Here is a 23,116-nt window from a genome sequence, read left to right as displayed (position 1 = left end):
CTAAAATTTGGAACACTCAGCTTATATATATATATATATATATGAAAGGAAAAAAAAAAAAAAAAAAATCCACAGCACCTAAAATTTGGAACACTCAGCAATTTTGCACATATAGGTCCAGAGAATAGATTGTTCTCCACATTCCTACATAGCAAGCAGGAATTTGTGAGTTGCTGTAGGCAGCACACAGTTCCTCCGTGCAACTTCTGAATCAAGATCAAATTTTGGAACAAAAATATTGCTAAGAAACAATATTATCAATTTTTTTTTTTTTAAAATGAAAAATCAAAGAGGATGAAAGAAGGGTACAGATCCTGCAGGCTGCAAGAGAAGATCTTGTAAAACATCAATGAGTGGAGATATATCCAGACATATTGATTGATACCTAAGGCAAACAAATATGATTTGTTTGGTTTAAACCAAAATCTCTTTTACTTGGTACCACACAGGCACTAAAATCATCTAAAACAAGAAAGTCATACCATAGCTTAAGGGTGTCAATTTGTTGTATGGTTATAGAGTCATAGTAAAATACTCTAGAAATAAAAGTTACTCTATGCTAAGTGAAAGTAAAATCCAAAACACAGAGGCACAAAAGGTAATGATAAATAACTATGCTCAATATAAACCTCTTTTTTTTTTTTCAAAAAAATATAAATTTTTTTAACTCATAATAGTGGTAAACCTCCCTCATAAACATTTTAATCCTATACTTAAACCTTCAAATTTTAGGACAGGAGTGCTAAAATCAAGACATAGAGAGAGCTTATTGTCTTAGGTCCGTAACAAAGTTCATCGCCCAAGTGGAGTACCAAATCAATTTACAGAAGTCAATTTTGCTGCAACAAACACCTTGAAAAGCAACCAAGCACCAAAATCTATAAAATAAATTGAGCAAGTATTTATCACATTTGGATGAATAGTATTAAAAGACTTGAGAGAAATCAAGAGAAGGGAAGAGTTTGCCTATTGTTGCAGTCAAAACAGCACATACTCTTGCTCAAGTAAAAGAAACTCCAAATTGCAATTTCCTCTCCTGCAGACATATCGTTATTAAAAATATTAAACATCATCCTCACAAAACAACAAAACAAACATTGGCAATTTATAATCTTTTTCCTCACGAGTATACAAAGAGTTGCAGGAACTATGAAAGTATTCATCACAAAAGAAAAAAATAACATCACCCACACATAAAGAAGCTTTGTTACTGGGTGCTAAAATATGATATGAATCCAGAATAGCAAGAGCCTCAGACTAATGACAAACATTGGTTGAACATGGTCAGCATCTGCTCACTTGCTTTCCATGGCTAGGAATTCAATAAGCAACAATCCAAGTCCAAATGAATCACTGACACAACCAGCAATATTAATAGCCTAACATATATATGTAATCACAACGGGATAAACAAAAAATCTTTGTGTTTAAATTTTTCCAATGAAGATACTCACCCAGCAACCATACTCAGGTCACAAGCTCTATCTGATTATTGCTCCAAACAAGTGCACAGCCAAATTAAAATCCAAACTGGATATGGGGTTTCCAATACAAGATGAAAAAGTGGCACTAAAAGAGCAAGGAAATAAACAGAACGTACAAGCATGTATGGAAGTGCAAACCCATGGGGCAGGCATTGATTTCCAGCAAGAGCAAACTGAAAATACAAACAGTCCAAGCTCCAACTTAGACAAGAACAAATTGCAAGAAGTACTACAAAAAAGGATGTAAGATGGAGAAGCAAGAAAAAATAAAATGGGGCTAGTTTAAAAACCTAGAATTGCGTCACATCGCACAAGGCTGCAGGAATTATACGAAACAAAAAAAAGTAACCTGACATATCACAGACAATCCAAGCTTCTATTATAAAAATAAAAATTAAAAAATAAGAAACTATCTGTTTAAAAATAAACAAGTGACTAAGTAGCAAGAAAGAACACAGAGAAGAGAATATCAATGAATAAGCTCAAGCAAGGGCTTTTTTTTTTTTTTTTTTTTTTTTTACCAAACATCAGACTTTTACAAAGATTTACAATTCCTTGAATTTTGATAAAGGCATACAGGTTTCTCAAATAAATAAGGAAATAAAGCATTGTAAGGCATCCACTACTTCATTTACACACACTCTACGAACATGATTCATATATAGGATAACCATTAGCAGTATAGCAAATGCCCAACCTAGCCCACCATATAACAAGCCTGCAACCAAACTCCACTTTTACCCAAACCAACAGAAACAAAATCCACAAATGCTAATTTATCTACAGTTCTGTAGGCCATAAGTGAAACTGCTAAAATCCAAACAGGATAAGGGCTGCCAACACAGGATGACCAAGTTGCATTAAAAGCAAGAAACGAACAAATTTAATCAAGACTTTAAGACAAATTTCCCAGACTGCAAGAAAGTGCAAAGATTCAATGGAGATGAAATTGATTTCCTCCAAGACCAGACTGAAAATACACACTATCCAAGATCCAATTCAGGACAAAGTTATATTACAAGAATATAAAAAAAAAGCTTCTAAAAAAAATTAGATGAAAAAAGGGGTAGGGGGACTACTCAACAGCATGTATGATTGAAAAGCAACAAAATCAAATCAGCATTAGTTAAAAGGAACCAGAAACAGTATACCTGCCCACTTGACTTTCTATGATCAGGAAATCAATCAGAAACAGCCTAAGATTACAAAATATTGTGCAAATCTCTTCAGGATAAAGCAAAAACTTGTATGTACTCCCTCAGCAATCATATTTAAGTCCCAATCTCTGTTCACCTACCTGCCCCACACCAATAAACGGCATTTCAACATACAAATTAGATATGAGCTTGCCAACAGAGAATGACTAAAAATCAAACAAAAAATCAAGACAAAAGGACAAGAATCACCAACATATAAACAAGCATAAGGCACACAATGCTAAAAAAAAAAAAAGTCCAAAAAAGGAAAAACTTCAAACTTGCAAAAAACTTGGAAGATATTGAGACATAAAGCTTAATCAAATTTTGCGACGAAGAAAAAAAGCAGCAAATCATGAGAGAGCAAATCAAGAGCCTGACTGCCCCACACCAATAAGAGGCATTACCAAATTAACCTGAGAATTAGGTATGATGCTGCCAACATGGATATTTGCCTTATTTATATTCTATACCTATGACCAAAAGTAAATATAATTTACAATAGCAAAAAGCTTATAATACATAATTCTCGTCAATATAAATTTTTTAATTAACCCTAGCACAATACCAAATCATAACACTAGGAAAGCACTCAACAAAAAATCACAAAATGAACATCACCAACATATAAACCAGCATAAGGTACACAGCGCTAAAAAAAGAGTCCAAAAAAGGAAAAACTTCAACTTGCAACAAACTTGGAAGATATTGAGCCATAAAGCTTAATCAAATTTTGCAACGAAAAAAACAAGCAGCAAATCATGAGAGAGCAAGGCAGAGCCTGACTGCCCCACACCAATAATAAGCATTACTAGATTAACCTGCGAATTAGGTATGACGCTGCCAACATGGATTATACTTCTGAATCTTATCATTGTAAGAGAAAATAACAACAACAAAAAAGGGAGGAAAAGAGAGATTATCACCACTTTAGCTTCCAAGTACCAAAATAATCCACTTCTATAGACCATAAACAGCACTGCCCACTCACTGCCAGAATAAAATCCAAACAGAAAAATGGCTGCCAAAACTTGAAACTACGACAAATTTACACAACTGTATGGAAGCAAGAACCCTGAGTGGTGTAATGGCATTGATTTCCCAATATAGCAGACCAAAAAAAATCCAAGCTGCAGTTCAGGACAAGCGTAAATCACAAGAATATTTCAAAGCAAATAAAAAATAAATTAAAAACAAGAAGAATAAGAAGAGGAGGGGGTATACTCATCAGCATTTCTGATTGGGAAGCTACAAAATTGAATCAGCATTAGTTAATACACTGCATATGTGGTTTAATCATAATCCCAGCCCCAATACAGATGGAGAAAAGCAAAAAACAAACATCACCCACATATAATACTAATTAAGAGCATCATACTAAAGTCAAACTTTGGTTGAACAAGGACAGCATCGTCCCACTCACTTTCCATGGCTAGGAAATCAATAAACAACAATCCAAGTTTAGATGAATTAGTGACAAAACCAGCAACCTTCAGAGCCTAACAAATATTTAAATCACGTTTGTCCAACAAAGATGCTCCCTCGGCATCCATTCTCAAGTCACAAGCGCAATGTGATTTCTACTCCAAACAACAAGTGCATATTCAAATTATACAGGGTATAGGTTGCAAATATAAGATGAGCAAGCTGCACTATAAGCAAGAAAATAACAATAATGTACAAGCACGTATGGAAGGACACCCAAGGTTTAGGCATCGATTTCCAGCAAGAGAGCAAACTAAAAATACAAAAAATCCAAGCTCTAATTTAGAAAAAAATAAATTGCAAAGGGGAAAAAAAAAAACCTAAAGAAGACAAACCAGATCTATCCATAAAACCAACTTTGCAACAACAAATGCCTTAAAAAAACTGCCAAGTATAAAATCACTAAAACAAATTAAAATGGAATAGGATCGTGTTCAAGGGAAAAAAATTCAAATATTTATAAATAAAAGTTGAAAAGGTAAAAGAAAGACTTAAGATGTTACACAAACGCAGCCACAAATACACAGACTTAAGCTCAAGTAAGAGACAGTAGAAAAAGTGAACAGGATGAACATGCCAAGTAGTTCTGTATTTTGTTTAAACATTAAACCCTGCAAACGCATCCTCAAATACACACAACCAAGCACCCTGTTTCTTTCACAAAGTGAATTTAAATTTTTAGTGTAATAATCACCAAGCCAACCAACAATAAGGGAAAGAAAAGTTTACATATTTGTGCTCGAGAGAACAAAATTGAAAAAGAAAAACCAACTTTGCAGCATCACAAGCCTGAAAAATGCTCCCAAGGACCAAAACCTATAACATAAGCCAAACAAGTTATAGGATAAAGTTTGAGGGAATGGTATGTAAAAAGACTCGTAAGGAAAACATGAGATCAAGATAAAAAGATAATAGTTTTCTTATCTTTGCGGTCAACAAAGCCAAAGTACGAGAAAAATTTACAATTTCCCCTTCAGTTGACATATCAAGATTAAAATTGTCTCTGTCCTCCCCAGCACACAAAGCATTGCAGGAACTATGAAAGTATTCATCACAAAAGCAAAAAATAAACATCACCTACACATAAAGAAGCTATGTTACTAAGTGCTAAAAACAATACGAATCCAGAATAGCAATAGCCTCAGACTAATGACAAACATTGGTTGAACATGGTCAGCATCTGCTCACTTACTTTCCATGGCTAGGAATTCAATAAGCAACAAACCAAGTTCAAAATCACTGATACAACCAGTAATATTAATAGCCTAACATATATGTAAATATGTAATCACAAATGGATAAAAAAACAATCTGTGTGTTTATATTTGTCCAACAAAGATACTCACCCGGCAACCATACTCAGGTCACAAGCTCTATCTGATTACTGCTCCAAACAAGTGCACAGCCAAATTAAAATCCAAACTGGATATGGGGTCGCCAATACTAGATGAAAAAGTGGCACTAAAACAGCAAGAAAATAACAAGAATGTACAAGCATGTATGGAAGTGCAAACCCATGGGACAGGCATTGATTTCCATAAAGAGCAAACTGAAAATACAAACAATCCAATCTCCAACTTAGACAAGAATAAATTGCAAGAAGAAGGAAGAGTGCTACATAAAAGGATGTAAGATTGAGGAAAAAAAAAAAGCCTAAGTTCAAAAACCCGGAATTGCATCACGTTGCACAAGGCTGCAGGAATTATACCAAACCCAAAAATGTAACCTGACAAATCGCAGACAATCCGAGCTTCTATTATAAAAATAAAAAATAAAAAATAAGCATCTGTTTAAAAATAAACAAGTGCTTAAAGAGCGAGAAAGAACAGAGTATCAATGAATAAGCTCAAGCAAGGGCAAAAAAATACCAAACACCAGACTTTTACATAGATTTACAATGCCTTGGATTTGATAAAGGCATACAGGTTTCTCACATAGATCGGGAAATAAATCGTTGTATGACATCCACTACTTCATTTACACACACTCTACAAAGATGATTCAAATATAGCATAACCATTAGCAGTATAGCAAATGGACAACCTAGCGTGCCATATAATAAGCTTGCTACCAAACTCCACATTTCCCAGAACCAACAGAAACGAAATCCAAGAAACGTCACATACAACAGAAACGAAATCCAAGAAACGTCACATATATCTACGATTCTGCCAACACATGATGACCAAGATGCATTAAAAGAAAGAAACTAACAATAAAATCAAGAAGCTAGGAAAGTACTCGTCACAAAACCAGAATACATGAAATTGTACAAAGGGAAAAGCTAGCAAGTGTAACAACATTAAAGTTATTTATAATACATACTAAAGTCGTTGCATCAAGGAGCAACTTCTAGCTGAATTACTGGCATATTTTCAATTTATAAATTCTTAATCCAAAAGTTACTTTGCCAAACTCTTAGTTGCAAAACTCTGAAACCAAAACAGGATGGAAACAGACTAAACAAAATTTCTGTTAAAATGCATATGCATATGGTATAATTCTTAATAAAATTTCTACCATCATCAAAAGTGAAATTTTATCTCAAGATATATATGAAAAAGTTACCTTGACCACTCCTAGCCAATTGAACCTTTATAGGTTTTTTGCTGCTCAAATTCTGCAATAATACAACCACCTCAGCATAAAGTCATAAACTCAATAAAAACACACTATATTAGACATGATTTATCACCCACATAATTTACTATACTTGAATCTCTAACCAACCACTCAAAATAAGCGAAGAAGACAACAAAACCTATAATTTCAAAAGCATGGACATGAGCTGCAAATATTGCATCAAATTTGTACTGCAAAAATGTATTCACGTGTCAAATCTCTACATTCATATTAAAATTCAATATCTTTGGGTTGATAATTGTGGACATTGCAGAGTTTCTCTTTGAAAACTCGGCCCTGCCATGTCGAGAATATGAGTTTTGACAAAGTGTGGGTGGGTGTGAAATGGTGAATTTTGATAGGGTAAGTGTGGAAGAGACCTAGGATTTCTGTCTCTAAAATTCTGGCTCCTCCCTTAAAGGTTTTTTTTTTATACCCAAACACACGGTAAGGGAAAGAGAAAGAGATGAGAAAAATCCCAATTGGAAACAGAGAGAGTGTGCTTTTGTTGATTAATTCTTCTCAATTAAAAGCCTAGATTATATGATTTTCCATGAAAAAAATATGGCAAATCAAAATCTCAAAACCCAAATAATAATTCTAGCAGATTCTCAAAAAATTTAAAAAAAAAAGAAAAAGAAAAAAAAGATAAATACCTGGATTAGAGTTCATCTAAATCTTAGTCCCTCCCCTCTCTCTCTCTCACCTTTTGATACATATCATTTCCATCCTCTTTCACCCCTCATCAATGACTATGATGTTCTCACTCTTTCCCGTGTCTCCCTTATGATGCACAAAAATCTTCTTATCTAGTCTCCCCTCTTTGCAAGACTCCCTCACTTCTTCAAACAGTCAGTGCGCTGTGCTTGTGCATCTGTGAGATTGTCTCTTAAGTTGAAAATGAAACGCATCATTTAGACTCACTAAAACAGTAAAACTTGAACAAACCAAAAACACTATTCCTAAGGCTATTCACTCTTTTTATAAATTTGAAACAATAATCAGAAACAGGCAGAGAAATCAGTAACGAATTGAAAAAAGAAACCCTAAATTATGAGATTCCAATTTACAAGCACCTACTTTGGCAGCAAATCCTAATTCCAAAAAGACTTGAACAAGTAGTATCACATTTGGGTGAATAATATTAAAAGACTTTAGAGAAATCAAGAGAAGGGAAGAGTTTGCCTATTGTTGCAGTCAAAACAGCACATACTCTTGCTCAAGTAAAAGAAACTCTAAATCCCAATTTCCCCTCCTGCAGACATACCTTTATTAAAAATATTAAACATCGTCCTCACAAAACAAGAAAACAAACATTGACAACTTACAATCTTTTTCCTCACCAGCATACAAAGAGTTGCAAGAACTATGAAGGTATTCATCACAAAAGCAAAAAATAAACATCACCCACACATAAAGAAGCTTTTGTTACTGAGTGCGAAAATATGATATGAATACAGAATAGCAAGAGCCTCAGACCAATGACAAACATTGGTTGAACATGGTCAGCATCTGCTCAATTACTTTCCATGGCTAGGAATTCAATAAGCAACAATCCAAGTTCAAATGAATCAGTGACACGACCAGCAATATTAACAGCCTAACATATATATGTAATCACAACAGAATAAACAGACAATCTTTGTGTTCACATTTTTCCAATGAAGATACTCACCCGGCAACCATACCCAGGTTACAAGCTCTATCTGATTATTGCTCCAAACAAGTGCACAGCCAAATTAAAATCCAAACTGGATATGGGATGGCCAATACAAGATGAAAAAGTGGCACTAAAAAAGCAAGAAAAAAAAAACGTACAAGAGAGAACGATGAGAATTTAAAAAGCAGCCCAAGTATTATAAAGAATTTTAAAAGCCCAAAATTGTATAGTTCTAATAATAGCAAGAGAGACCAATGAGAAAACAGAGCATATCACTATATCAAACTCAGCCACTTCTACTAAGGACCCAAAAAGAAAATGCCAGTTCCTGTAGACTTGTGAGGAATGGATTTTTAACAGGCCCTAAGAATGACGGAACAAATAAGAAGAACTAGAACTACTATATTTTAGTAGAATCCAACAAAATATATATATAAATCCTTATAACAAATCATATGTATGATTGAAAATAGAAAAAAATCAAATTAGCCTTAATTAAAACACCACAAGTGAACTCCATTACATCAGACCCATAAAAATACATAAATCCAGATTACGCAGATTGACAATACACACAATCCAGTCTCAAATTAAAAGAATACAAATCAAAATGTGAAATGTGTGCTTAAAAAAATTATAAAAATAAAAAATAAAAAATAAAAAAGCAAAAGATAACAATAAAGGGTAAAACACAACTATGAATAAAATTTTGAAACATGACTGAAGATATGAATATATATCAAATGAAAAATTAAAACTTGTAGAGATTTCTAAATCATAAAAACCCTTCTCATTACCAGAAAATCAGACCCGACCCATCCCACCAAAATATCAGTCACAAATTATCAACATTGATATGGAATAGCCAAAGAATTAAAAGAAAAAAAAAACTGACCTCAAAGTGACATTTTGATTCTGATGATATGTTGACAATTTTGACAAAGGAGCGGAGAGAGAGCAATTGGATATGCTTGAATTCCTTGCCATTGCGCCTTGTCATGGAATTTCATAAATTACTTCCTTATCAGCGCATCTATTTTCTGACTGTAATTACAACAAAACAAACAACAGGTCAAAATTGAAAACTCTAAATTTAGATTAATAACAACACAATTAAATCCTAACCCTCTTTTATTGTTGTTCGTTTTGTTTTGTTTTGTTTTGTTTTTTAAAGTAACCTATTTGTTGATTTAAACAAATTAATTTAGTTCATATTTGGTAAAGCATTATATTTGTTTTTTTCTCTTACTTACCTAAAAATGAAAAGATGTTTTGGATAAAATTATAAACCTTACTCACCATGTTTGAACTTTGTAGAGTCCAGAATGCAAAACCAAGATTGTTCCTTACGATTTAGCATTTGAACCAAAATCTGACCTATAACGCATGCAAAATATTGAGGTCAAAAACTGAGTGATTAAAAACGTTTTAGAAATACTACAAAGCCATGCTCATGATTATGTCTGCAAAGCTAGCAATGGCATTGACAAACTTAGAATTTTAGGAAGGAAGAAAAGAAAAAAGAAAAATAGAAATCAACACATAAAAGGAGAAACATAAAAAGAAAAGAAGAGAAATTATGGAAAAAGCTTACCAAAAAAATGTATGCCTTAGCCTAATTTCAGTGGCCAGCCTATAGAGAGAGAGAGAGAGAGAGAGAGGAGGCAGATTAAGGTTTATCTGGGAAAAAAAAAAAAAAAAGAAGAAGAAGAAGAAGAAGCATAGTAGCCTAACCTTTCACATCATTGTCTCCATGGATAACATGGGAGGGATTTAGATTCCGGCACAGCTGAATCTGAAGAAACTGGTATTAGTATACCTACACCGATTTGATTGTAGCCCTATTCTTCTTGTCGTGATTGTAGTTGCAAAACTTTGAAAGAAACAGGTAGAGAGATATAGAGAGAAAGAGCATACTGTAAAAGCTAATTAGTGTAGTCCGGAAGTAAATTAAAAAAATATTGAAGGAAATTGCAAATGGCAGACAATTGAAGGGTCTGTAATCTGAATAGCAGATGGAATTGCTGGGGAAGTGAAAGAGACAAGAGAGAGAGAGAGTTAACAGATAATGTGGAAGTTGAAAAAAAAAAAAAAAAAAAAAAAAACCTTATAGGCTTAAAATCAAGGTGCCACTTGGCAAAACTTCATACTCTACCACATGAGGTCTCTATTTATATACACACACATGTAAATCACAAAAGGATAAAGAAAAGATCAGTGTGTTCACATTTGTCCCACGAAGATACTCCCTCGGCAACCATACCCAGGTCACAAGCCCTATGTGATCACCGCTCCAAACAAGAAAAGCACAGCCAAATTAAAATCCAAACAGGATATAGTATTGCAAATGTACAAGGATGTATGTAAGTGCAAACCCACGTGGCAGGTATTGATTTCCAACAAGAGCAAACTGAAAATACAAACAATCCAAGATCCAACTTAGACAAGATTAAATTGCATGAAAAAGAAAAGAGTACAAGAAAAAAGGATGTAAGATATAAAATTTTTAATTGACCCTAACACAATCCCAAATGCATAACACAAGGAAACTATTGAACACAAAACCACAAAATGCACATCGCCATATAAACAAGCATAAGATACACAAATGGAAAAACTTCAGACTTCCAACAGAGTTTGAAGACAAGGAGCCATCAGCTTAATCACATCTGGCGACTAAGAAAACAAACAGACAATTGTGACAGAATAGAGCAAGACCTGACTACCCCACACCAATAAGAGGCATTACCAAATTAACCTGTGAATTGGGTATGAAGCTTCCTACATAGATTTTACTTCTAAATCTTATTATAATGGGAGAAAATAACCAAAAAATTGGAGGAAAAGAGAGCTTATTTTCCCCTATTTTCCTTTGCTTATCCTTGTGATAGTGTTCGTGCCTAATACCAATTAGTCACTTCACTCCCTTTCAAGTCTGTTCACAAGTGTTTAGCATTGGTTCCTTCCCTTAACTCATACATTTCATCAAACAAGTTCCCCCTAATTACACTCCATCCCTGCCCTATCACGCTAAAAGCTTCTACTGCTTACCAAATCAAACTCTGCCACTTTCGCTTCAAAGTACCCAAAATATCCGGTTCCTCAGGACCAATAAATGGCACCTGCCAGAATAAAATCCAAACTCAAAATCAGCTGCCAAAACAGGATGACCCAGTGTGTAATAAGTAACAATAAAGACAAGAAACAAGACAAATTTGCAAGGCTGTATGAAGACGTGAACCCTCAGAGTGGCGATGGCATTGATTTCACACATTAGCAGACTGAAAAAACAAACAATCCAAGCTGCAGTTCAGGACAAGAGCAAATAACAATAATATTTAAAAGCCAAAAAAAAAAAAAAAAAAAAAAAAAAAGAAGAGGTGGAGAAGTGGTCTACTAACCAGCATTTATCGTTGGGAAGGAACAAAATTCAATCAGCATTAGTTAAAACACAGCATATGTTGTTTAATCATAACTCCACCCCCAACGAAGCCTGACAAAAGCAAAAAATAAGCATCACCCCACATATAACAAAGCAATGATACTAAGTGCTAATATATAATATTAGTCCAAAATAACAAGAACTTCAGACTGATGTCAAACTTTGGCTGAGCGAGGACAGCATCTGCCCACTCACTTACCACAGCTAGGAAATCAATCAGCAACAACCCAAGTTTAAATAAATTATTCACACAACCAGCAAGCTTAAGAGCCTAACATATATGTAAATCACAAAAGATTGAGAAGGAAGAAAAGATGAAATCAAACTAGGTTAGAACTTAGAACCCCAGAATTGCATCACATCTCAGGAGGCTGCAGGAATTATACGACCAAAAATGCAGCCAGACAAATCACACACAATCCAAACTTCAGTTATAAAATTATAAATTTAAAAAAAAAAAAAAAAGGCCAATACCAGTTTATATATAAATAAGTAATTCAGAAGAAGAAAAAAAAAAGAACTAAAAGAGAGGAGAATATAAATGAGGCTCAAGCAAGAAGTTAAGGGAGAAATAAGTACTATATCATCCCTTCCTCCCTTTTTAAGGCTAGGGACCCAGCTTTGAACAATAAAGCACAAACATAGGCAGATTTAAGTAAGTTCTATACCTATGATCAAAAGTAAATATAAAATACAATAGCGAAAAGCTATACATAATTCTTGTCAATATAAATTTTTTAAAACACAATACCCAAATCATGACACTAGGAAAAAGCACTAAACAAAAAATCACAAAATGAACATCACCAGCATATAAACAAGCATAAGGGACACAATGCTAAAAAAAAGTCTAAAAAAGGAAAAATTTTAAACTTGCAACAAACTTGGAAGACATTGATCCATAAAGCATAATCAAATTTTGCGACGAAGAAAACAAGCAGCAAATCATGAGAGAGTAAAGCAAGAGCCTGAATGTGGGGCATTACCAGATTAACATGCAAATTAGGTATGATGCTGCCAGCATGGATTATACTTCTAAATCTTATGATTGTAGGAGAAAATAACAACAACAAAAAAATAGGAGGAAAAGAGACTTCCAAGTACCAAAATAACCCAGTAGACCATAAACAGCACAGCCCACTCACTGCCAGAATAAAATCCAAACAGGAAACCGGCTGCCAAAACAGGATGACCAAGTTGTGCATTGAAAGCAAGAAAGTAACAATAAAAACACGGAACAAAGACAAATTTACAGAACTGTATGCTAGCGTGAACCCTCAGCGGTGTGATGGCATCAATTTCCCAACATAGCAGACAAAAAAAAAAATCCAAGTTGCAGTTCAAGACAAGTGTAAATCAAAACAATATTTAAAAGCAAAAAAATAAAAAGAAGAAGAAGAAGAGGAGGAGGAGGTTTGGGGAGCGGGTTCACTCATCAGCATTTATGATTGGGAAGCAGCAAAATTGAATCAGCATTAGTTAATACACAGCACACGCTGTCTAATCATAATCCCAGCCCCGATGCAGTCAGAGAAGAGCAGAAAACAAACATCACCAAGCTATGTTACTAAGTAAGAGCGTCAAACTTTGGTTGAACAAGGACAGCATCTGCCCACTCACTTTCCATGGCTGGGATATCAATAAACAATAATCCAAGTTTAGATGAATAAACAACAAAACCAGCAACCTTAAGACCCTAACAAATATTTAAATTACATTTGCCCAACGAAGATACTCCCTCAGCATCCATTCTCAGGTCACAAGTGCAGTGTGATTACAGCTCCAAACAAGAAGTGCACAGCCAAATTAAACAAGGTATGGGGTTGCAAATACAAGACGAACAAGCTGCACTACGAGCAAGAAAATAACAATAACATACAAGCATGTTTGGAAGTGCACCCACGGTTTAGGCAACGATTTTGAGCAAGAGCAAAATGAAAATACAAACAATCCAAGCTCCAATTTAGACAAAAAAATTAAATTAAATTTAATGGCACCTTCAAGTTTTTCTCAATTTTACCCACTACAGTTACATATTAGTGGATTATATATATATATATATATATATATAGAATATGGGAAAATTGAATCATCATTAGTTAAAACACCACATATGTTTGTAGGAGAGGAAAATGAACTAACATAATATGGGAGGAAAAGAGAGCCAGTAGCCAAAGCAGACTCCACTGCTTAAGCTGCAAACCAATAAAATAATAATATATAATAAATCCTGCATTCAGTAGAAAGAAAATATGTTGCAAAACGAAATTGGATATGAAACTTCTGACATAGGATGACCAGACAGACACATAAACTTCATGCACGAGCAAACTGAAAAATACAGAATACCAACTTATACAGTTCAGCACAACTTTACATTACAAGAATGCTGTAGTCAAAATAAAAGCAAGTCTACTCAAAAGAATGTTTCATTGGTAAGCAACAAAAATAAAATAATAAATCAACCCAGCGAAAAGCTCCACAAGCAAATGCACCACCCCTAGAATTAAATAAACCCTGATAAGGCAGCCTAGGAAGCACAAAATCCAAGCTTGAAAAATAAAAATCTAAATTTGTAAACAAGAGTCATTATTTTAGGAAAAAATAATTACAAAGAAAGAAAAAATATAAGAGAAAATCAACAACCCCCAAAGTTAAATTACGAGAATATAAAAAAAGCTTCTAAAAAAAAATTAGATGGAAAAAAAAAAGGGTAGGGGGACTACTCAACAGCGAGTATGATTGAGAAGCAACAAAATCAAATCAGCATTAGTTAAAAGGAACCAGCAACAGCATACCTGCCCACTTGACTTTCTATGATTAGGAAATCAATCAGAAAGATTCCTAAGATTACAAAATATTATGCAAATCTCTACAGGATAAAGCATAAACTTGTATATACTCCCTCAGCAATCATATATAAGTCACAATCTCTGTTCACCTACCTGCCCCCATACCAATAAAAAAACATTTCAACATACTAGATATGAGCTTGCCCACTCACTGCCAGAATAAATCCCAAACCGAAACCTAGCTGCCAAAACTTGAAACTAAGACAAATTTACACAACTGTATGTAAGCATGAACCCTCAGTGGTGTGATGGCATTGATTTCCCAATATAACAGACCAAAAAAAAATCCAAGCTGCAGTTCAGGACAAGTGTAAATCACAAGAATATTTCAAAGCAAAATAAAATAAAATAAAATAAAAACAAGAATAATAAGGAAGAGGGGGTTTACTCATCAGCATTTCTGATTAGGACGCCACAAAATTGAATCAGTATTAGCTAATACACTACATATGTGGTTTAAACATAATCCCAGCCCCAATACAGCTGAAGAAAAGCAAACAACAAACATCACCCGCATGTAACAAAGCTATAGTACTAAGAGCATCACACGAAAGTCAAACTTTGGTTGAACAAGGACAGCATCATCCCACTCACTTTCCATGGCTAGGAAATCAATAAACAACAATCCAAGTTTAGATGAATTAGTGACAAAACCAGCAACCTTAAGAGCCTAACAAATATTTAAATCACATTTGTCCAACAAAGATGCTCCCCCGGCACACACTCTCAGGTCACAAGCACATTTCTGCTCCAAACAACAAGTGCATAGCCAAATTAAACAGGGTATAGGTTGCAAATATAAGACGAACAAGCTGCACTATGAGCAAGAAAATAAAAATAACGTAGAAGCATGTATGGAAGTGCACACAAGGTTTAGGCATTGATTTCCAGCAAGAGAGCAAACTAAACATACAAACAATCCAAGCTCCAATTTAGAAAAGAAAAAAAAAATTGCTAAGGAAAAAAAAAATTAGAAGACCTAAAGAAGACAAACCGGATCAATCTATAAAACCAACTTTGCAACAACAATTGCCTTAAAAAACTGCGAAGTACCAAAATCACTAAAACTAATTAAAATGGAATAGGATCATGTTCAAGGGGAAAACAATTAAAATATTTAAAAAAAAAAAGTGAAACGGGACAAGAAAGACTTAGGATGTTACACAAACGCAGCCTCAAATACAGACTTAAGTGCAAGCAAGAGACAGCAGAAAAAGGAAACAGGATGAACATGCCAAGTAGTTCTGTATTTAGTTTAAACTTTAAACTCTACAAACGCATCCTCAAATACACACAACCAAGCACCCTGTTTCTTTCACAAAGTGAATTTGAATTTTTAGTGTAATAATCACCAAGCCAACCAACAATAAGGGAAAGAAAAGTTTACATATCTGTGCTCGAGAGAACAAAATTGAACTAGAAAACCGACTTTGCAGCATCACAAGCATGAAAAATGCTCCCAAGAGCCAAAACCTATAACATAAGTCGAATAAGTTATATGATGAAGTTTGAGGGAATGGTATATAAAAAGACTGATAAGGAAAACATAAGATCAAGATAAAAAGATAATAGTTTTATTATCTTAGCAGTCAACAAAGCCAAGGTACAAGAAAAATTACAATTTCCCCGTCAGTAGACATATCAAGATTAAAATTGTCTTTGTCCTCCCCAGCACTCAAAGCATTGCAGGAACTATGAAAGTATTCATCACAAAAGCAAAAAAATAAACATCACCTATGCATAAAGAAGCTATGTTACTAAGTGCTAAAAACGATATGAATCCAGAATAGCAAGAGCCTCAGACTAATGACAAACATTGGTTGAACATGGTCAGCATCTGCTCACTTACTTTCCATGGCTAGGAATTCAATAAGCAACAATCCAAGTTCAAATGAATCAGTGACACAACCAGCAATATTAATAGCCTAACATATATGTAAATATGTAATCACAAACGGATAAAAAAACAATGTGTTTATATTTGCCCAACAAAGATACTCACCCAGCAACCATAGGGTCACAAGCTCTATCTGATTACTGCTCCAAACAAGTGCACAGCCAAATTAAAATCCAAACTGGATATGGGGTCGCCAATATTAGCTGAAAAAGTGGCACTAAAACAGAAAGAAAATAACAAGAATGTACAAGCATGTATGGAAGTGCAAGCCCGCGGTACAGGCATTGATTTCCAGAAAGAGCAAACTGAAAATACAAACAATCCAAGCTCCAACTTAGACAAGAATAAATTGCAAGAAAAAGGAATGTAGGTTTCTCACATAGATCATGAAATAAATCGTTGCAAGGCATCCACTACTTCATTTACACACACTCTACAAAGATGATTCAAATATAGCATAACCATTAGCAGTATAGCAAATGGCCAACCTAGTGCGCCATATAATAAGCCTGCTACCAAACTCCACATTCCCCAGAACCAACAGAAATGAAATCCAAGAAAAGTCACTGGCAGACCAAGTTGCATTAAAAGCAAGAAACTAACAAAAAAATCAAGGAGCTAGGAAAGTACTCGTCATAAAACCAGAATACATGAAATTATACAAAGGGAACAGCTAGTGAGTGTAACAACATTAAAGTTATTTATAATACATGCTAAAGTCATTGCATCAAGGAGCAACTTCTACCTGAATTACTGGCATATAGTTTAAGCTTCTTTTGCATGGTTAGCCTATTATATTCAATGTATAAATTCTTAATCCAAAAGTTACTTTTCCAAATTCTTAATTGCAAAACTCTGAAACCAAAACAGGATGGAAACAGACTAAACAAAATTTCTGTTAAAATGCATATGCATATGCATTTGGTATAATTCTTAATAAAATTTCTCCCATCATCAAAAGTGAAATTTATCTCAAGATATATATATATATATATATTTTGATAGGTTTATCTCAAGATATATATGAAAAAGTTACCTTGACCGCTCCTAGCCAATTGAACCTTTATAGGTTTTTTGCTGCTCAAATTCTGCAATAACAATGACCTCAGCATAAAGTCATAAACTCAATAAAAAAAAACACTATATTAGACATGACTTATCACCCACATAATTTACTATACTTGAATCTCTAACCAACCACTCATATTAAGCGATGAAGATGAGAAAACCTATAATTTCATAAGCATGGACATGAGCTGCAAATATCGCATCAAATTTGTACTGCACAAACGTATTCTCACGTCAAATCTCTACATTCATATTTGGGTTGATAATTGTGGACATTGCGGAGTTTCTCTTTGAAAACTCGGCCCTTTGCCTTGTTGAAAATGTGAGTTTTGATAGAGTAAGTGTGGGTGGGTGTGAAACGGTGAATTTTGATAGATTAAGCATGGAAGAGACCTAGGATTTCTGTCTCTAAAATTCTAGCTCCTCCCTTTAAGGTAAGGGAAAGAAAAAGAGACGAGAAAAATCCCAATTGGAAACAGAGAGAGAGAGTGTGCTTTTGTTGATTAATTCCTCTAAATTAAAAGCCTAGATTATATGATTTTTCCATGAAAAAATTATGGCAAATGAAAACCTCAAAACCAAATAATAATTCTAACAGATTCTCAACAAATGTGGGTGATCAGGTTAGCATGACCCTTACTATTAGTTGGGGCAAGGCAAGACTTGTTTGGGGAGGATCAAATATGTTTTTATAGGTTTTCCTAGAAGGACAAGATTTTTTTTTTTTTTTTGTTTGTGGGGCAGAGGGCAATTGTCTCCCCTGGACCACCCTACTCCCACCCATGATCCAGTGAGTCAAAACATCGAAAGTACCTTAACATCCCCACCGTCATCTGCAGCAGCATGAAAAAACGACTTAATTTGCATGCAATCTGCAAAAACAGAAAGAAGATTATTTTAAGAGATATTAGTATTAATTGATTAATATATAATTAATATTTTTAAGCATTAAATAGTCCCAGAAGTTCTGGAGCTTAATACTTAAATATAGTGCCCGAATAAATGAAAATAGAAAAAGAATACTGAAAGTAGTATTTATATTAAATTATATTAATAGAAGGAAAATATAAAGAAGAGTCGCAAGACATAATAGGGGCAGTATTTTGATCTGGGAATTCATATCACAAATTTTTTTCATTAAAAAAATGGTTACAACTTACTATGAATGTGTGTATAAATCATTCCATGATTCATAATAAAAATTAAAAAAAGGTTCTATTACATATTAGTAGTAGAACTTCACAGCATTGTTTTAACATTAAAACAGCAGTAACATACAGATACATGGGTCAAAATGTAACATACGGCCAAAAAATCTAATTCAAATCTTAAAAGCATCACTTAAAATGCCTACCTAATTTATCTCCTCTTTATTGTAACTATAACTCTGTAGTGGCTTCTATGAGGTGGCCTCCAAAAGACCCCCAACCAAAAAAAAAAAAAAAAAGTTTGTTGGTAACCATGACAAATCTACTGTAAATCAGTAACTAGGCTATAAATAAAGTTCTAAATTTTACGCTAAACCTCATACTGATGCACAAGCATAATATTAGTTAAAACCATAATAAATAAATAAAAGGCTAAGCCAAATGGTTATATATGAGAAAGGATTACCATATGCACATCAAAACACTGGACTTCCTTTCCTGAAGACGCATAAATGATATCTTCATTCCCTGAGTCAAGCAACAATAACTAATGTAAACTTTGATCATAAACCTGACTGTAAACTCAATTAGATACCAAACATATCACCAATATACACAGTATTAAAGAAATCAATTATAAATTGAACTAAAGAAATTAATACCCAATAAATCAAAAACTTTAAATATATATATATATATATAAATACCTGACTTGAATCAGGTTCCTTCCCAACTTCCATTACAAGCTGATCATCTTTGCATCGCATATCAAACCAGCAAATGCAACCATCCTATTTTATTATTACAAATGACAACATAACTTAATCAAAAGTTAAATTTTTTTCCCTCTATAAAGAAACAAGTCAATCAGTGCTCAAACCATGATGCAATTCTAGAAACATAAGTTCGATCCATGTTGTTCCAAAAAAGTCCGACTCATGCAAATCATAACAGGATAAAGCAAATAAACCTGTATTATTATTCTCTCATAATGATGGATACATACTTCGTTAATTTACCTGCCCCACAACAATAAGAGGCATTACCATATTCGGATTGAGTGAGAAAAAATTAAACAAAACAAGTTCCCACTAGTTACACTTTGTCCCTGCCCTATCGTGCTAAAAGCTTCTACTGCTTACCAAATCAAACGCTGCCACTTTAGCTTCAAAGTACCAAAAAAATCCAGTTCCTCAGGACCATAAATGGCACTGCCAGAATAAAATCCAAACTCGAAATCCGCTGCCAAAACAGGATGACCCAGTTGTGTAATAAGTAACAATAAAAGCAAGAAACAAGACAAATTTACAAGGCTGTATGAAGACGTGAACCCTCAGAGTGGCGATGGCATTGATTTCACACATTAGCAGATGGAAAAAACAAACAATGCTGCAGTTCAGGACAAGTGTAAATAACAATAATATTTAAAAGCCAAAAAAAAAAAAAAAAACAGAGGTGGAGAAGGGATCTACTAATCAGCATTTATTGGTGGGAAGGAACAAAATTCAACCAGCATTAGTTAAAACACCACATATATGTTGTTTAATCATAACTCCAGCCCCAACAATGCCTGAAAAAAGCAAAAAATAAGCATCACCCACATATAACAAAGCAATGATACTAAGTGCTAATATATAATATCAGTCCAAAATAACAAGAACTTCAGACTGATGTCAAACTTTGGCTGAGCGAGGACAGCATCTGTCCACTCGCTTACCACGGCTAGGAAATCAATCAGCAACAACCCAAGTTTAAATAAATTATTTACACAACCAGCAAGCTTAAGAGCCTAACATATAAATCACAAAAGATTGAGGAGCAAAAAAAGATGAAATCAGACTAGGTTAGAACTTAGAACCCCCGAATTGCGTCACATCTCAGGAGGCTGCAGGAATTATATGACCAAAAATGCAGCCAGACAAATCACACACAATCCAAACTTCAGTTATAAAATTGTAAATTTTATAATAATAAAAAAAGGGCAAATCCCAGTTTAAATATAAGAAGTAATTCAGAAGAAAAAAAAGAACTAAAAGAGAGGAGAATATAAATAAGGCTCAAGCAAGTAGTTAAAGGAGAAATAAGTATCCCTTCCTCCTTTTTTAAGGCAAGGGACCTGGCTTTGAACAATAAAGCACAAACATAGGCAGAGTTAAATAAGTTCTATACCTATGATCAAAAGTAAATATAAAATACAATAGCAAAAAGCTTATAATACATAATTCTCGTAAATATAAATTTGTTAATTAACCCTACTACAATACCCAAATCATGACACTAGGAAAGCACTAAACAAAAAATCACAAAATGAACATCACCAGCATATAAACAAGCATAAGGGACACAATGCTAAAAAAAAAGTCTAAAAAAGGAAAAACTTAAAACTTGCAACAAACTTGGAATACATTGAACCATAAAGCATAATCAAATTTGCAACGAAGAAAACAAGCAGCAAATCATGAGAGAGTAAAGCAAGAGACTGACTGCCCCACACCAATAAGAGGCATTACCAGATTAACCTGCAAATTAGGTATGATGCCGCCAACATGAATTATACCTCTAAATCTTATGATTGTAGGAGAAAATAACAACAAAAATGGGGGGAAAAGAGACTTCCAAGTACCAAAATAACCCAGTTATATAGACCATAAACAGCACTGCCCACTCACTGCCAGAATAAAATCCAAACAGGAAACTGGCTGCCAAAACAGGACGACCAAGTAGTGCATTGAAAGAAAGAAAGTAACAATAAAAACACGGAATGAAGAAAAATCTACAGAACCGTATGCTAGCGTGAACCCTCAGTGGTGCGATTGCATCGATTTCCCAATATAGCAGACAAAAAAACAAACAAACAAACAATCCAAGCTGCAGTTCAGGACAAGTGTAAAACAAACATCACCAAGCTATGTTACTAAGTAAGAGAGTCAGACTAAAGTCAAACTTTCATTGAACAAGGACAGCATCCGCCCGCTCACTTTCCATGGCTGGGAAATCAATAAACGACAATCCAAGTTTAGATAAATTAGTGAAACCTTAAGAGCCTAACAAATATTTAAATTACATTTGTCCAACAAAGGTACTCCCTCGGCATCCATTCTCAGATCACAAGCTCAGAGTGATTACTGCTCCAAGCAACAAGTGCACAGCCATATTAAACAAGGTATGGGGTTGCGGGTTTACTCATCAGCATTTATGATTGGGAAGCTGCAAAATTGAATCAGCATTAGTTAATACACTGCATACGTTGTTTAATCATAATCCCAGCCCCAATGCAGTCGGAGAAGAGCAAAAAACAAACATCGCCAAGCAATGTTACTAAGTAAAAGAGTCAGACTAAAGTCAAACTTTGGTTGAACAAGGACAGCATCTGCCCACTCACTTTCCATGGCTGGGAAATCAATAAACAACAATCCAAGTTTAGATGAATAAGTGACAAAACCAGCAACCTTAAGAGCCTAACAAATATTTAAATTACATTTGTCCAACAAAGTACTCCCTCGGCATCCATTATCAGGCCACAAGCGCAGTGTAATTACTGCTCCAAACAAGAAGTGCACAGCCAAATTAAACAGGGTATGGGGTTGCAAATACAAGATGAACAAGCTGCACTAGGAGCAAGAAAATAACAATAACATACAAGCATGTATGGAAGTGCACTACGGCTTAGGCATCAATTTCGAGCAAGAGAGCAAAATGAAAATACAAACAATCCACGCTCCAATTTAGACAAAAAAATTAAATTCAATTCAATGGCACCTTTGAGTTTTTCTCAATTTTACCTACTACAGTTACATAATAGTGGATTATACATATAGAATATGGGAAAATTGGAATCAGCATTAGTTAAAACACCACATATGTTTGTAGGAGAGGAAAATTAACTAACATAATATGGGAGCAAATGAGAGCCTGTAGCCAAAGTAGACTCCACTGCTTAAGCTGCAAACCCCCAAAATAATAATATGTAAAAAATCCTGCATTCAGTAGAAAGAAAATATGTCACAAAACAAAATTGGATATTAAACTACCGACATAGAATGACCAGACAGATGCATCAACTTCCTGCACGAGAAAACTGAAAAATACAGAATACCAACTATACAGTTCAGGACAATTTTTCATTACAAGAATGTTGTATTCAAGATAAAAGCAAGTCTACTCAAAAGCATGTTTCATTGGGAAGCAAAAAAAAAAAAAAAAAATCAACCTAGGGTAAAGCACCACAAGCAAATGCACCACCCCTGGAATTAAATAAACCC

At 34.2% G+C, this 23,116-nt stretch overlaps 4 long non-coding RNA genes across 5 annotated transcripts; all 4 read right to left on the bottom strand.

The window, feature by feature from the left end:
- Positions 1–80: 80 nt before the first annotated feature.
- LOC136067070 (uncharacterized) lies at positions 81–1,972 on the bottom strand. Of its 2 annotated transcripts, XR_010628578.1 has the most exons (5): positions 1,775–1,972; positions 1,601–1,657; positions 1,455–1,485; positions 1,192–1,353; positions 81–1,036 (listed from the first exon to the last, which is right to left on the bottom strand). It is a non-coding gene; the product is annotated as an uncharacterized LOC136067070 (long non-coding RNA). The 2 variants fall into 2 exon arrangements; XR_010628577.1 differs by having other exon boundaries at positions 81–1,353.
- A 296-nt stretch (positions 1,973–2,268) lies between these two features.
- LOC136067069 (uncharacterized) lies at positions 2,269–5,912 on the bottom strand. Its single transcript, XR_010628576.1, has 5 exons — positions 5,512–5,912; positions 4,895–5,242; positions 3,905–3,928; positions 3,607–3,810; positions 2,269–2,781 (listed from the first exon to the last, which is right to left on the bottom strand). It is a non-coding gene; the product is annotated as an uncharacterized LOC136067069 (long non-coding RNA).
- A 3,049-nt stretch (positions 5,913–8,961) lies between these two features.
- On the bottom strand, positions 8,962–10,884 carry LOC111998568 (uncharacterized). The gene is made up of 4 exons (XR_010628575.1): positions 10,182–10,884; positions 10,042–10,080; positions 9,747–9,824; positions 8,962–9,491 (listed from the first exon to the last, which is right to left on the bottom strand). It is a non-coding gene; the product is annotated as an uncharacterized LOC111998568 (long non-coding RNA).
- A 7,566-nt stretch (positions 10,885–18,450) lies between these two features.
- LOC136067068 (uncharacterized) lies at positions 18,451–19,555 on the bottom strand. The gene is made up of 3 exons (XR_010628573.1): positions 19,321–19,555; positions 19,061–19,117; positions 18,451–18,578 (listed from the first exon to the last, which is right to left on the bottom strand). It is a non-coding gene; the product is annotated as an uncharacterized LOC136067068 (long non-coding RNA).
- Between the last annotated feature and the right edge of the window lie 3,561 nt (positions 19,556–23,116).

Source organism: Quercus suber, unplaced genomic scaffold (genome assembly GCF_002906115.3).
Source record: "Quercus suber isolate HL8 unplaced genomic scaffold, Cork oak 2.0 scaffold_56, whole genome shotgun sequence".
Lineage (NCBI taxonomy): Eukaryota > Viridiplantae > Streptophyta > Magnoliopsida > Fagales > Fagaceae > Quercus > Quercus suber.
The sequence above is the reverse complement of the archived record's forward strand: the minus strand, read 5'-3'. Positions and strand labels throughout refer to the sequence as shown.